This window comes from Lepisma saccharinum, unplaced genomic scaffold (assembly GCF_977018435.1).
Source record: "Lepisma saccharinum unplaced genomic scaffold, izLepSacc3.1 HAP1_SCAFFOLD_184, whole genome shotgun sequence".
In the NCBI taxonomy this organism is placed as follows: Eukaryota; Metazoa; Arthropoda; class Insecta; order Zygentoma; family Lepismatidae; genus Lepisma; species Lepisma saccharinum.
In genome coordinates this window covers 588,010-603,193 of record NW_028142981.1, presented here as the reverse complement: position 1 = coordinate 603,193, position 15,184 = coordinate 588,010, and the positions used below count along the sequence as shown (strand labels likewise).

The 15,184-nt window shown below is 53.4% G+C and overlaps 1 non-coding gene and 2 pseudogenes across 1 annotated transcript; all 3 read left to right on the top strand.

Moving 5' to 3' along the window:
* Nucleotides 1–222: 222 nt before the first annotated feature.
* Nucleotides 223–2,037, top strand: LOC145982479 (small subunit ribosomal RNA). The gene has a single exon (XR_014441061.1). It is a non-coding gene; the product is annotated as a small subunit ribosomal RNA (ribosomal RNA).
* A 367-nt stretch (nt 2,038–2,404) lies between these two features.
* On the top strand, nt 2,405–2,546 carry LOC145982476 (5.8S ribosomal RNA; annotated as a pseudogene).
* A 917-nt stretch (nt 2,547–3,463) lies between these two features.
* Nucleotides 3,464–6,297, top strand: LOC145982469 (large subunit ribosomal RNA; annotated as a pseudogene).
* The last annotated feature ends 8,887 nt before the right edge of the window (nt 6,298–15,184 follow it).

Below are 15,184 nucleotides of genomic sequence, written 5' to 3'. Positions count from 1 at the left end.
CCCGCGCGCAAACGAACGTCTCGAAGTTTCCAGCTTTAAAAGCGGAACTACGTAGGCCTCTAACCAAAGTAGTGGGAGTAGTAGTATGTTTTCGGGAAAGCGGTGTAACCTGTTGTTCACGCAGCAGTGTTGCGTTGCCTAAGTTAGTGGCGAGCCGCTTTCCTTGTTTAAAACATGGCACTCTGCCTCGCGCGAGTGCTGCATACGCACAGTATGCACCGTACCCTGGTTGATCCTGCCAGTAGTCATATGCTCGTCTCAAAGCCTAGGCCATGCATGTCTCAGTACGGACTTGACCAAAGTGAAACCGCGAATGGCTCATTACATCAGATATGGTTCCTTAGATCGTACGCATCCTACTTGGATAGCTGTGGCAATTCCAGAGCTAATACATGCTCACGGTGTCTCCGGCCGGGCAACCGGACGGAGTGCCCTTACCTTTAAAGACCAAACGGTCCGCTTCTGCGGGCCGAGTCATTTGGTGACTCTAAGTAACCTCTAGGCAGATCGCACGGTCAAGCACCGGCGACGCATCTATCAAATGTCTGCCTCATCACACTGGATGGTGGGTTATTGGCCCACCATGGTGATTACGGGTAACGGGGAATCAGGGTTCGATTCCGGAGAGGGAGCCTGAGAAACGGCTACCACATCTATGGAAGGCAGCAGGCACGCAAATTACCCACTCCCGGCACGGGGAGGTAGTGACGAAAAATACCGATGCGGGACTCATCCGAGGCCCCGTGATCGGAATGTATCCACCTTAAACATTTGGGTGAACCTATCGGAGTGCAAGTCTGGTGCCAGCAGACGCGGTAAGTCCAGCTCCGATAGCGTATACTGAAGTTGCTGCGGTTAAAAAGCTCGTAGTTGGGTCTCGGGCGGTCGGTTCGCCGTCAGGCGTTGAATTGGCCGTACCGGACATCTTCTCGGTTTCCTCGGTCTGCTCTTCACCGAGTGGATCGTGGTATTCCGGGGCGTTTACCTTGAACAAATTAAAGTGCTCAAAGCAGGCTATTTGCCTCGATTCTCCTTGCATGGAATAATGGAACAGGACCTCGGTTCTCTCTGTTGGTTTTCGAACCAGAGGTAATGATTAAAAGGGATTGACGGGGGCATTAGTATTGCGAGGGGAGAGGTGAAATTCTTGGATCCTCGCAAGACTACCTACAGCGAAAGCATTTGCCAAGAATGTCTTCATTAATCAAGAACGAAAGTTAGAGGTTCGAAGGCGATTAGATACCGCCCTAGTTCTAACCATAAACGATGCCATCCAGCGATGCGCAAGGTTCAAGAACACCGTGCGCGCAGCCCCCGGGAAACCTGAGATTTCGGGTTCCGGGGGGAGTATAGTTGCAAAGCTGAAACTTAAAGGAATTGACGGAAGGGCACCACAAGGCGTGGGACGTGCGGCTCAACTTGACTCAACACGGCAAAACTTACCAGGCCCGGACATCGTAAGGATTGACAGATTGAGAGCTCTCTCTTGATTCGGTGCATGGTGGTGCATGGCCGATTTTAGTTCGTGGAGCGATTTGTCTGCTTGATTGCGATAACGAGCGAGATTCCTGCCTATTAACTAGGCGTCGGGGTACGTGTACCCCCGGCGCATCAAAACCTCTTCTTAGAGGGACCGGTTGTCGCAAGCAGCAAGAGTGGGAGCTATATCAGGTCAGTGATGCCCTTAGATGCTCTGGGCCGCACGCGCGTCACACTGAAGGAGACAACGCGTCTTCCCCTGCCGAGAGGTACGGGTAACCGCTGAACCTCCTTCGTGATAGGGACCGGGGATTGAAATTGTTCCCCGCTAACGAGGAATGCCCAGTAAGCGCGAGTCATCAGCTCGCGTTGATCGAGTCCCTGCCCTTTGTGCACACCGCCCGTCGATGCATCCGATCGAGTGATACGGTGAGGCCTTTGGACCGGCGCCCTGCCACCTTAAGCAGGAACCGTCGGGAAGACGGCCGAACCTGGTCACTTAGAGGAAGCAAAAGTCGTAACAAGGTTTGGGTAGGAGAACCTGCCCAAGGATCATTACCGTACGGTATATCCGCTTCCTCCTCCAAAACTTATGGTAGTACGCAGATCCGCACGAGCGTGGAAGGGACCCAAGGGGGGCCCTGGAGCCTGCGGATATGTATATATCGAGTCCAGATCACTGTGTCTTGTGCAGCTTGGCCGACCACGGTGAGCCTTGCTGTAGAGCACGAAGCACCTTAATAGGGGTAGGTGAGTCTCGACCTTTAAAGGTATCGCCCCGCTAAAACATGCACCCGAACCCCGCCTCGAGGCCTTGGAGACGGGGGGGTAGGTATCATCCGGGGAGGCTCGCGAGGGCGCTTCCCGATGAACAGACACATCATTCCGCCGGAGTGCGACCTGTCGCACTCCAGCAAAACTAGACAACCCCAGGCGGGGGATCACTTGGCTCGTGGGTCGATGAAGAACGCAGCTAGCAGCGAGATCTGCAAAACAGAGAGCATCGACGGTTTCGAATGCACATTGCGGCCCGGGTCTTTACCTGGGTCGGTCCTGGTTGAGTGTCGGAAGTTTCAAAATGACGTGCTCTTGCGAGCAGAGCGCGTGTAAAAGCACGCCACGAGAGTCTCGCGGCCGCCTCTCTCAAGGAGGTAAGAGCGGTCGCAAGGTCGAATCCGAAATAGGATCATTAGGAGTCGGCCGCGAGGTCGTCTTCTCGGAGGACTCCATTCTAGTACAAGAAGTGGAAAGACCGGTCTACGGATCCGCGCGTGCGTGGAAGAGGCCTCGAAGCAGCGGTGTCATCCCGGAGCAGTCCGGATCCGTATCCCGGAAGCAGCTTTCCGAGCATTCAGGGGCGAGCAACTTGCAGAAGTGCCGGCGGAGATGGTTGTCTTTTGCAGTTTGGTTGAACCTAGCTGTAGAGCAAGTTAAAGAAAGCACGTGGAGAATGAAAAAGTTGCCGCCAGACATGCTATGCATGTCCGGCCGGCCGGCCAGATTATAATTGACGGGCACTTGCAGAAGCGCAAGCAGAGATGGTTGTATTTTGCAGTTAGGTTGAACCTAACTGTAGAGCACCGTAAAGAAAGCACGTGGAGAATGAAAAAGTGCCGGCCCGACTCTAGTTGCTCGCCGGTGATCGGTATGTAGGCTTCTTCGGACATTGTGGCTGGACCACTCGGATGCTCGGAAGGTTAAATTTCCAAAGTTTGGAATTACGTGGAGTGGGAGAGCCGGCCGGACGACTCAGTTTCGTCCGGGCGGGTGCCTCGCGTTGAACGCAGGGTAAGTTTCCAACAGTCGTCTACGGACGCGTGGAAGAGCCTGTCTCTTCGGTTCGCGCGGAAGGAGAGCTCGGTCAAGGTTAGAGGTTTCCGCCGAAGCTCGAGAGCCGCCTTACCGTCTAGATAGGAGGACCTGCGTTGGGCGACGAGGAAGATCCCTCGGACCTCCTAGGAAACCGCAATGTAAAGTTAGAACCCGACCTCGACTCAGGGTTGACCACCCGCACGATTTAAGCATATCAATATGCGGAGGAAAAGAAAATAACAATGATTCCCTCGGTAGCTGCGAGCGAAAAGGGAGAAGCCCGTCACCCAAGCCTCCGGCACGGTTATCCGAGCCGACGGGCGATTTGGTGAAAGGGAGCGTCCGTAAATCCCGCTCGGCGGGAGGTTCTAAGTGTAACTTGAAAGGACCAACATCCCACAGAGGGTGCTAGGCTCGTGCGAACCTCCGCCTTGCCGAGTCGGGTTGGGCGCTTTCCCAAGGATTCGGGATGCTCTGGAATGCATCCCTAAGTGGGAGGTAGATTCCTCCTAAGGCTAAATATCACCACGAGACCGATAGCGAACAAGTACCGCGAGGGAAAGTTGAAAAGAACTTTGAAGAGAGAGTTCAAGAGTACGTGAAACCGCCTGGGGGTCAAACGGATGGAGCTCGAGAGTTCGATGGGGGAAGGTGATTCAAGGGTTAAGGACCAAGTCTCCGGCCCCCGAGCGGGGTTGTCCCCTTCCTTAGGGACCTCCCGTCTGCGAGGGTGCGTCCGGGGACGGTCCCCCTTCATCCCGCGCCCGGTAGGGCACCGCGGCTCGTTGGTATCCGTCCTAAGGGCCTGGGGTGGAGCTCTCCGGCTCGTCCGGAGAATCCCCGGTGACCCGGACGGATCCCTACGGCTCATGGGCAGGCCTGGGGATCCGCCGCCGTTTTTAGGCGGAAGGCGTAGAGGTCGCAGCAATGTGGCGTGCCTGGCAGTGTCCCCCCGTCCCCCGCTCGTCCGGGGGGTTCGCGGGGGGGCGTACTGTGAGCCCCGGGCCCGTGCGGTGTTCAACGAGTGGCCCATCCGACCCGTCTTGAAACACGGACCAAGGAGTCTAGCGCGTGGGCGAGTCTAAGGGAATCACTAAACCCGAAGGCGCAGTCAAAGCGACTGGGACGATCGAGGTGACCCGGAGTCGCTCAACGAAGGGCCCTCGCGCAGTCCCGGGGTGATCCCCCACCTCCGGGTGCGGGGATCGTACCTAAGAGCCCACTCGCTGGGACCCGAAAGATGGTGAACTATGCTCGGCAAGGACGAATCCAGGGGAAACCCTGGTGGAAGTCCGAACCGCCTCTGACGTGCAAATCGACCGTCTGAGCTAAGCATAGTGGCGAAAGGCCAATCGAACCGTCTAGTAGCTGGTTCCCTCCGAAGTGTCCCTCAGGACAGCTGGCGCTCGCAAGGGGGGTCCATCCCGGTAAAGCGAATGACCGGGGGCCTCGGGACCGAAACGGCCTCGACCCACTCTCAAACTCTGAACGGGATGGAGGTCCCGCTTGCCCCTAGGGCGAAGCGGGGCCTTCTTGGACCCGAGTGCTCAGTGGGCCGCTCCTGGTAAGCAGGACTGGCGCTGTGGGATGAACCAAACGCCGGGTTAAGGCGCCTGAATCGACGCTGCTCAAACCATGAAAGGCGTCGGTTGCTCAAGACAGCAGGGCGGTGGCCATGGAAGTCGGCATCCGCTAAGGAGTGTGTAACGACTCACCTGCCGAAGCAACCGGCCCTGAAAATGGATGGCAATCGAGCGTCGTGCCTATACCCGGCCGCCGCCGCAATGCTAATGCATTGGCATCAATGCAAGAATGATGCGGCGGTGAGTAGGAGGGCGCGGCGGTGAGCGTGGAAGGGTCTGGGCGCGAGCCTGCCTGGACCCGCCGTCGTTGCAGATCTTGGTGGTAGTAGCAAATAATCTGATGAGATCTCGCTGAGGTCAGACGTGGAGAAGGGTTCCGCCTCAACAGCAGTTGCAGGCGGGTGAGCCGGTCCTTAGACCGCGGAAAACTCCCACCGATGCGTCGGGTCAGTTTCGCGCTGCCACCGGGAGAGGTGTAGTGGTTAGCGCGAGGCGCCGGCGTTTCGGCCGCGGTCGAAAGGGAAGTGGGGTATTCAGCCCTCCGCCGCGTCTCGGGACCGGGAGTGCGTCGCGGGTTCCCTCGAAGTCCGTAAGTCCGGGTAACTGGTGGCACCAGGAAAATCTGTCGGGTCCCGGGGGCAGAGTTGTCTGTTCTGTCAGAGCGATCCCCTACGCTCCCCGGAATCTTCCCAGAAGGAGAAGGGGACACTGGGGAAAGCTAAGAGAACCGTAGTTGGGTGCGGTTTCCCCGGGTGCCCGTCGGACCTTGAAAATCTTGGTGGGAACAGCGCAGCAGAGTCCCGAGGCCTGGCCGTACCCGAATCCGCATCTGGCCTCCGAGGTAAAGAGCTTCTTGACGATAGACTAATGTGGGTAAGGGAAGTCGGCAATCTGGATCCGTACCTTCGGAACAAGGATTGGCTCTGGGGACCGGGGCCGGTCGGGTCCCGGGGGGCCACCGCGGGTTCGGTCCGGCGTGGGTCTTGGCGAGGGACATCCTTCCGGGGTTGTTCCAAGCTTGGACCGCGCGTCGGACTTCCGCGAGCGTCCCTGGGCTCTCTGAGGGGAACGCACCTAACCCCTTGCCCCCCTCGGGGGCGCCGGGGGGAACGTGCCTCCCCTCGAGTCGGCCGCCGACGAACGGTCGATTCAGAACCGGCACGGACCAGGGGAATCCGACTGTTTAATTAAAACAAAGCATCTCGACAGCCTGGAAGGGTGTTGACGGGATGTGATTTCTGCCCAGTGCTCTGAATGTCGCGCTGAAGAAATTCAGGGAAGCGCGGGTAAACGGCGGGAGTAACTATGACTCTCTTAAGGGTGGAGTAGGAGCTGGAAGAATAGTAACGATCTTGAGTACCAAAGTACCTATGCTAACATAGGGAAGAGACGGGGCTAATAGGCTCAGTCAGAATAGCCAAGTGCCTGGCACTACGAGGGTAGAGGTGAAACTCGAAGATCCTTGCACCCAGGTACTACGGGGCGAGGGATGGTACTCGTTGACCCCCGCATGAAGGTTCCCTTGAGAACCCTGCCTCAGGTTACAGAGCGGGTCCACCGGTGGCGGATAGTGGAACGGCTCGCAGATATGTGAGCTAGTGATGTACATCATCATCCCGGACCAGAGGCTAGGGGAGGAAACCCTGACAACAAACCACGCTGCCTTGCGTGCGGGTCTTGACCCAAAGGCTAGGGGAGAAAACCCCGACAGAAAACCCTACGCCCCTGGAACAGCGAGGGGGTAGGCAAAGCCGCACTCTCACTTTGTTATGGGGGGACGCCAAGCCCAGAACGTTTAGTATTGTCCAAAACCTCATCCATAAGGCTGGGGCTGGATGAGGAGACCTGCCCAGGGGGGACTGGTGACAGGAAACCCTTAGGGAACGAGCCAAGCGGAGACAGAGGTTGTGGTGGGAGAGAAGGATAAGGAAGCATGGCAAGTTCATTGAACGGGGTCCACAACATTGAAGACTCGGTGGTGCCGACCCTCGGCCTGATTAAGCTGGGGGTCTTCGGCGTAACAGTGGCTAAGCCTGGGGAGTAGATGTTGTAGGGCGATTTACCCTATACTCCGGGGATCCGTGTCATTGGGCAAGAAAGGCAGGACGGACAAAGCTGAAACCTATGATGAGTGAGTGGGCGAAGGGACTTCTGGGAGCGAAAGCTCCCGGAAAACCAAGTAACGAACGCGGAACCCAGGCAGCCCTTGATGTTGGCCGGTGACATTGATGGGTATCGTTACAGAAAACCGGAACCGGACCTGTAGGCCGGCCGCGGTGAATCTGGCCGACCTTCGAACAACCTCCTGACTCCACTATGGCCACGACAAAGAGTACTATCTATAATGCGTCGGAAGCCAGTCAGAGAGCAGAGGTTAGCGGGGGAGTGAGCAGCAGGAGAAAGGAGAGAGATGGAGAGAGAAAAACGGGGAGGAGGTGTGCAGAGAAGGTGAGGATAGTGTACCCATTTGAAAAAGTGGACGGAGTGTACACTTGCCACACGCATTTTCACCTGGTATTCACGTCGCAGAAGGGTGTGGCGAAGCATTATCGCGAACTGCATCTGACGGATGTGATATACCAGTGTCGGAAGTGTGGCAAAGAGAAGGATGGGCTTCACGCGATGGAGACCCATGTGCCGAAATGCCGGCAGCCAGACATACCAGTGGTGGAAAGTGGACCAGTGACGCCCGCAGTAATAGCCTGCCAAGTCGTTACCGATGGGAAACCATGCGGGAGGACATTCCAAAAGCAGGTGGGCCTAAGTCAGCATCAGCGCGAAGCGCATCCTGACGCTTGGAACGAGGTCAAGATCTCGCAGGAAAGGGTTCCAAGACCTGGTCCAGCCAGGAGCAAAGTGTGGTCCGCGGAGGACACACAAATGTTCCTGAAAATCGAGAGGAGGGATCTCGATACGGAGGGTAGACGGCGGGAACTAACAGCTGCGTTCCCAACAAAGACTCTCAGGCAAATCCGGGACAAGAGGAGACACCTTGCCCAGCAGGGACTCCTCACAGTGCCGGATAGATCCAGTCCTGAGCCGTCCGACACCCCCGTCGCCTGCAGAGGCGAGGACTAGAGCCAGGCTCTGGTACAACCAGAACAGGAAGTAACAGGCCTAGCGAAACTGAGAGAACTCGGGGGCTCTAAGGAATCGGCAACAGTGGGGGTAGAGGTGAAACTTGTGGATCCCCGCTGCCCCGAAAGCAAAGAGGGTAGAGGTGGCACTTGTCGATCCTCGCCAGAAAGAGCCCCGGAGGCCACCACAACCACAAGGACAGTCAGGCTGGCCGTACCGGATGAGACAAGCTCGGAATCGACGGAGGAACTCGGGGGAGCCATGTACCCGGCAGCAGTGGGGGGAGAGGTGAAACTTTTTGATCCCTGCTGCCCTGGGAAGAGGGACGAAAGGGAAGGCTCCCCTGAGTACCCGGCCTCTCAGGAGACCGAACCGGAGGCGGCAACGCCAAACCCGGAGCCGAAGATGAAAGAGCACACGGATGAACCATACGTTATCAACGTTCACCTTATGGTGGACAAGTTGGTAGACGTGAACAGCCCAGAGGATCTGTGGACCCACAAACAGCCTAGCGGATCCATTTGTGGAGTACCTGGAAGGGATTCCTCCTAACCCAGAGGCGCGCTTGCGCGAGCTCGACAGGGGAATAAGGGAGCTGTTCGACCTAGGGAAGGAACAGGCAGGTGAGAAACTGGAGGAGATAGTGGAAGTTCTCACCGGTGTGCTGAAGGCGGGTGTGGTAGCTAGCAATCCACCCCCAAGGGCAGTAACACCAAAGAAGGGGCGAAGGAAGTCAATGGGCAAGAGACCTGACCAGCTCTATGCCAAAACTCAAGCAATCTTCAAAAAGTGCCCACAAAAGATTGCGGACTCCATCGTCCAGAACTCCAGTGAGTTCCTGGACGAACAGGATGTCAGACCTGGGAACAAGGAATTCGTGGAGTTTTACCAGGATCTGTGGAGTCAAGAAGGCTCCTTCACAGCCACCTTCCGAGAAAAAGGAATTGACGGGGAGAGTAGATTGGCCATGATTCTTCCGATCTCGGTGGACAGTGTCCGTAAACGGCCCCGACGGTCTCAGGAGGGTCCACCTGAGACAACTAGGGGTCGCAACAACGCTCACCCACCTCTTCAACTACATTCTATATGCGGGCTTGGTTCCGAAGAGGTGGAAGCAGAACCGAACGATCTTCCTTCCCAAGATGGGCAAGGACAGATCCCAGGTTAAGAATTGGCGGCCTATCACGATAAGCTCAATCGTATGCCGGACCTTCACCGGCATTCTTGACGAGACCCTGCGACGCTTCATTAGTTTCACGACTGAGCAGAAGGGGTTTGTCAAGGGTGAGGGGTGCGCGGCAAACTGCTTTATCCTGGATAAAGCGATAAGCCACGCCAAAAGACAAGCCCGAAGAACCCTCACCGGCTGCGCGGTGGACATAAGTAAAGCCTTTGACACCGTTCCACACGCAGCAATGATTGAAGCTTTGACGAAGAAAAGTGTCAATCAACACCTGATATCCTTGATAGCAGATATGTATGACGGAATCTGCACATCAGTATACGGCGAATCCATCGAGTTGCGAAGAGGGATCAAGCAAGGGGACTGCTTGAGCCCATTCCTGTTCAACCTCGTAATGGACGAGCTGATCGAGGATATCAAAGGCGCCGGTGCTGGCTACGATCTGGGCAACCAGAAACTAGCAGCATCAGCATACGCCGATGATCTCGTGATATTCACGAACAGCGCTGCTGGCATGAACACCCAGCTTGCCCGAGTGAGTCAATTCCTTGACAAACTCGATATGGGCATCTCGACTGAGAAATGTGTGGCCTTTCAAATTGAAGGTCTACACAAAACATGGGTTACTTGTTCCCCTCAGCTCACGCTGGGCGGTAAGCCCATCAAGGTGGTGAAAACGGGAGAGGTCTTCCAATACCTCGGGTGCCAATACACTCTGGCACAAGGCCTCTCGAATAAATACCACTTGCGGGAGGTCAAGGAAAACCTGATCCGTGCCTCCAGGCTCAAGTTAAAACCACACCAGAAGGCGAAACTTATCGGCACCAACATCCTGCCTAAATTCCAATATGTATGGGTGAATGTCGGAGTTTCAAAGAACTTCCTGGAATCCATTGACGTGGAAGTCAGGAGGTTCCACAAAAGGGCCTTCAAGTTACCTGAATCCACCACCGATCAGCTACTGTACTGTAAAAAGCGCGATGGTGGGCTGGGCGTTCCGCGCCTGACCACTATCATTCAGCTGGGGATATTAGGAAATCTCTGTAGATTGAGAGACTCGCGGGACGAGGTGGTAACTCACCTCTTCCCAGAGACAGGCATGGGCGCCAGAATCGAAGGCATTGCTAGAGTGACCGGCGTCCAGGCACCTGTTACGCTGGACACCATTGCTGCGGCCAGAAAGATAATATCTAACTTAGAGCCGGAGCGATGGAGCCAGCAGCCACTACATGGCTTGGGAGTCAAGAACTTCTTCAACGACCCCATAGCCAACGCAGCTCTCGTCAACCAGGGATTACTAAAGCCCGGTCAGCTCAACGACTTGTTGAGGCTGAGATCTAACACAGTTGGTCTCAACCACGTCCTCAAAAGCGCTAAGGTGGTGGAGTCCGATGAGTGCAGGAGATGCCATGCGGCGCCCGAGACCCTAGGGCACGTAATAGGCGCCTGCACAGCATCAAAAGGACTGCGGATCAAGCGTCATGATGAACTGCGGGACATCATAGAGGCTTCTGCAAAAGGGTATACGGTGGCTAAAGAGCAAACCTTCTCCATACCTGCGACCAAAGAACGTCTCAAGCCGGACCTCGTCTTAGTGAAGGATAACGTCGCGTACATTACCGACATGACGGTCAGGTTCGAAACTGAGACTTCACTCAAGGAAGCGGGAAAGGAGAATGTGGATAAATACAGGAAGTTGGACGAGGTGGTAGCGTCCACACTTCAGGCCGATCGGGTGATCCATACTCCCATAGTCCTAGGGTCAAGAGGAGCTCTACCTTCAATCACACGTGCTGCGCTAAGACAGCTGGGCATCAGCAGCAACGAACTCCTCATGACGCTGAGCTTAACGGCAATCCGAACGTCTATCAAGATTGTCAATCAGCACTTGGACTACAAATAGACAACTACCAAAGGGTTTACTTAGGGAACCACGTGCCTGGCAACGACGAGGGAAGAGCTGGAACTTGTTGATCCTCGTCACCCAGGTTAAAGCGAGGGGAGACCTGAAAATCCGAGATCCCCGCAAACGAAAGAAGGTTCCCCAGAAGGAGAGACGAGAGGAGAGGAGGTGTCGGTAGCGTGGGAGACAGACACAATCATACGCTCGGTGGAGCCAAGCGCCTGGATACCATAGGGGGAACTCGCAGATCCGCGCGCACTAGACAGAAAGACATAGAGAAGGAGAGTGAAGACGAAGAGAGCTATACAATTATATATTATACAAGAAATACTTATACACAGATATATATCTATATACAATCTAACTTATTCTAATTTATTACTATTTATTTATTTATTGGTCATACTATTCTATGGCCGGCAGAGGTGAGAGTAAGGTGGAGTAGGAGCTGGAAGAATAGTAACGATCTTGAGTACCAAAGTACCTATGCTAACATAGGGAAGAGACGGGGCTAATAGGCTCAGTCAGAATAGCCAAATGCCTCGTCATCTAATTAGTGACGCGCATGAATGGATTAACGAGATTCCCTCTGTCCCTGAACGAAGTGCAAATAATGCCATAGCGGCCTTGGAAAATTGGTGCAATAACGCCAAACTGAAACTTTCGGCAGAAAAAACGAAATACCTCATTGCCAAGGGTAATATTAGTACCAAAAGAAATCCGACAATTAGATTAATGAGAACGAACATACAACGCTCAAATAATTTTGAATACCTCGGAGTAACCTTGGAGGAAGGCATGAAATATGGAACGCACATACAAAAAACAACAACTAAAGCAGAAATGGCAATAAGCAAAATTATTAGGGTAGCGTCAACGCAGTTTGGCTTAGAACCTGGGGTGGTGGATACGTACATCAGAACCATATACTATTCAATCATAACATATGCGGCCTCTACCTGGGTTGAGGGACTCGCATTGAAAAAGAACACCAGACTTCTGAGGGCTTCACAGAGAAGAATTCTGATAAGAACAACGGGCGCTTTTGGTACAACATCCTTTCAAATTGAAGGTCTACACAAAACATGGGTTACTTGTTCCCCTCAGCTCACGCTGGGCGGTAAGCCCATCAAGGTGGTGAAAACGGGAGAGGTCTTCCAATACCTCGGGTGCCAATACACTCTGGCACAAGGCCTCTCGAATAAATACCACTTGCGGGAGGTCAAGGAAAACCTGATCCGTGCCTCCAGGCTCAAGTTAAAACCACACCAGAAGGCGAAACTTATCGGCACCAACATCCTGCCTAAATTCCAATATGTATGGGTGAATGTCGGAGTTTCAAAGAACTTCCTGGAATCCATTGACGTGGAAGTCAGGAGGTTCCACAAAAGGGCCTTCAAGTTACCTGAATCCACCACCGATCAGCTACTGTACTGTAAAAAGCGCGATGGTGGGCTGGGCGTTCCGCGCCTGACCACTATCATTCAGCTGGGGATATTAGGAAATCTCTGTAGATTGAGAGACTCGCGGGACGAGGTGGTAACTCACCTCTTCCCAGAGACAGGCATGGGCGCCAGAATCGAAGGCATTGCTAGAGTGACCGGCGTCCAGGCACCTGTTACGCTGGACACCATTGCTGCGGCCAGAAAGATAATATCTAACTTAGAGCCGGAGCGATGGAGCCAGCAGCCACTACATGGCTTGGGAGTCAAGAACTTCTTCAACGACCCCATAGCCAACGCAGCTCTCGTCAACCAGGGATTACTAAAGCCCGGTCAGCTCAACGACTTGTTGAGGCTGAGATCTAACACAGTTGGTCTCAACCACGTCCTCAAAAGCGCTAAGGTGGTGGAGTCCGATGAGTGCAGGAGATGCCATGCGGCGCCCGAGACCCTAGGGCACGTAATAGGCGCCTGCACAGCATCAAAAGGACTGCGGATCAAGCGTCATGATGAACTGCGGGACATCATAGAGGCTTCTGCAAAAGGGTATACGGTGGCTAAAGAGCAAACCTTCTCCATACCTGCGACCAAAGAACGTCTCAAGCCGGACCTCGTCTTAGTGAAGGATAACGTCGCGTACATTACCGACATGACGGTCAGGTTCGAAACTGAGACTTCACTCAAGGAAGCGGGAAAGGAGAATGTGGATAAATACAGGAAGTTGGACGAGGTGGTAGCGTCCACACTTCAGGCCGATCGGGTGATCCATACTCCCATAGTCCTAGGGTCAAGAGGAGCTCTACCTTCAATCACACGTGCTGCGCTAAGACAGCTGGGCATCAGCAGCAACGAACTCCTCATGACGCTGAGCTTAACGGCAATCCGAACGTCTATCAAGATTGTCAATCAGCACTTGGACTACAAATAGACAACTACCAAAGGGTTTACTTAGGGAACCACGTGCCTGGCAACGACGAGGGAAGAGCTGGAACTTGTTGATCCTCGTCACCCAGGTTAAAGCGAGGGGAGACCTGAAAATCCGAGATCCCCGCAAACGAAAGAAGGTTCCCCAGAAGGAGAGACGAGAGGAGAGGAGGTGTCGGTAGCGTGGGAGACAGACACAATCATACGCTCGGTGGAGCCAAGCGCCTGGATACCATAGGGGGAACTCGCAGATCCGCGCGCACTAGACAGAAAGACATAGAGAAGGAGAGTGAAGACGAAGAGAGCTATACAATTATATATTATACAAGAAATACTTATACACAGATATATATCTATATACAATCTAACTTATTCTAATTTATTACTATTTATTTATTTATTGGTCATACTATTCTATGGCCGGCAGAGGTGAGAGTAAGGTGGAGTAGGAGCTGGAAGAATAGTAACGATCTTGAGTACCAAAGTACCTATGCTAACATAGGGAAGAGACGGGGCTAATAGGCTCAGTCAGAATAGCCAAATGCCTCGTCATCTAATTAGTGACGCGCATGAATGGATTAACGAGATTCCCTCTGTCCCTGAACGAAGTGCAAATAATGCCATAGCGGCCTTGGAAAATTGGTGCAATAACGCCAAACTGAAACTTTCGGCAGAAAAAACGAAATACCTCATTGCCAAGGGTAATATTAGTACCAAAAGAAATCCGACAATTAGATTAATGAGAACGAACATACAACGCTCAAATAATTTTGAATACCTCGGAGTAACCTTGGAGGAAGGCATGAAATATGGAACGCACATACAAAAAACAACAACTAAAGCAGAAATGGCAATAAGCAAAATTATTAGGGTAGCGTCAACGCAGTTTGGCTTAGAACCTGGGGTGGTGGATACGTACATCAGAACCATATACTATTCAATCATAACATATGCGGCCTCTACCTGGGTTGAGGGACTCGCATTGAAAAAGAACACCAGACTTCTGAGGGCTTCACAGAGAAGAATTCTGATAAGAACAACGGGCGCTTTTGGTACAACATCCACCGAAGCATTATTAGCCCTAACGGGACACCTGCCAATGGACCTGGAAGTCAAATGGAGAGCGGGAAGGTATTTCTTCAAAAAAGGAGAAGAAAATAAAATGACAACTTGCATTGGAAAGTTCACCCCAACCCTGTTTGAAATGAGAGATACCTTACTAGATAATTGGCAGGAGGAATGGAAAAATGCACAGAATGGAAGAAGGACATTTAGTATTATACCTAAAATCCGAGGCAACACACTGATGAAAAAACACTACCCCAAGGGACTTCTGCACTTTCTTACCGGACATGGGCCATATGGGGAGTATCTCCACCGCATTGGCGTTGCCCTGGAACCGAGCTGTGCTTCATGTGGAGCTGAGGTGGATTCACCGGAGCATAGGGTCTTCTACTGCCCGGAAGCAACTGCCAGAATAAAAACCTTACGTAGAGGATTACCTACCTTCAACCTCAAAATCTTGCTAAGCGAACAGCAAATAACAAACCTAAAAACCCTGGCCGATGAGGTCTCCGAAGAAGAGAAGAAGAAATTCAACCAACACCAATACCTCAACAGACCCCCTCAAAATAACCAAACACAACCAGAGGCGCCAAGGAGAAGCGAAAGGGAAAGAACGAAAACTCGAAGAGTAAGTCCTACCCCCGAGCAGGAAGAAGGGACAGAAGAGATAGAGGCACCGCCAACAGCTGCAAGAAGAAGATTTTTTGTGGTATCA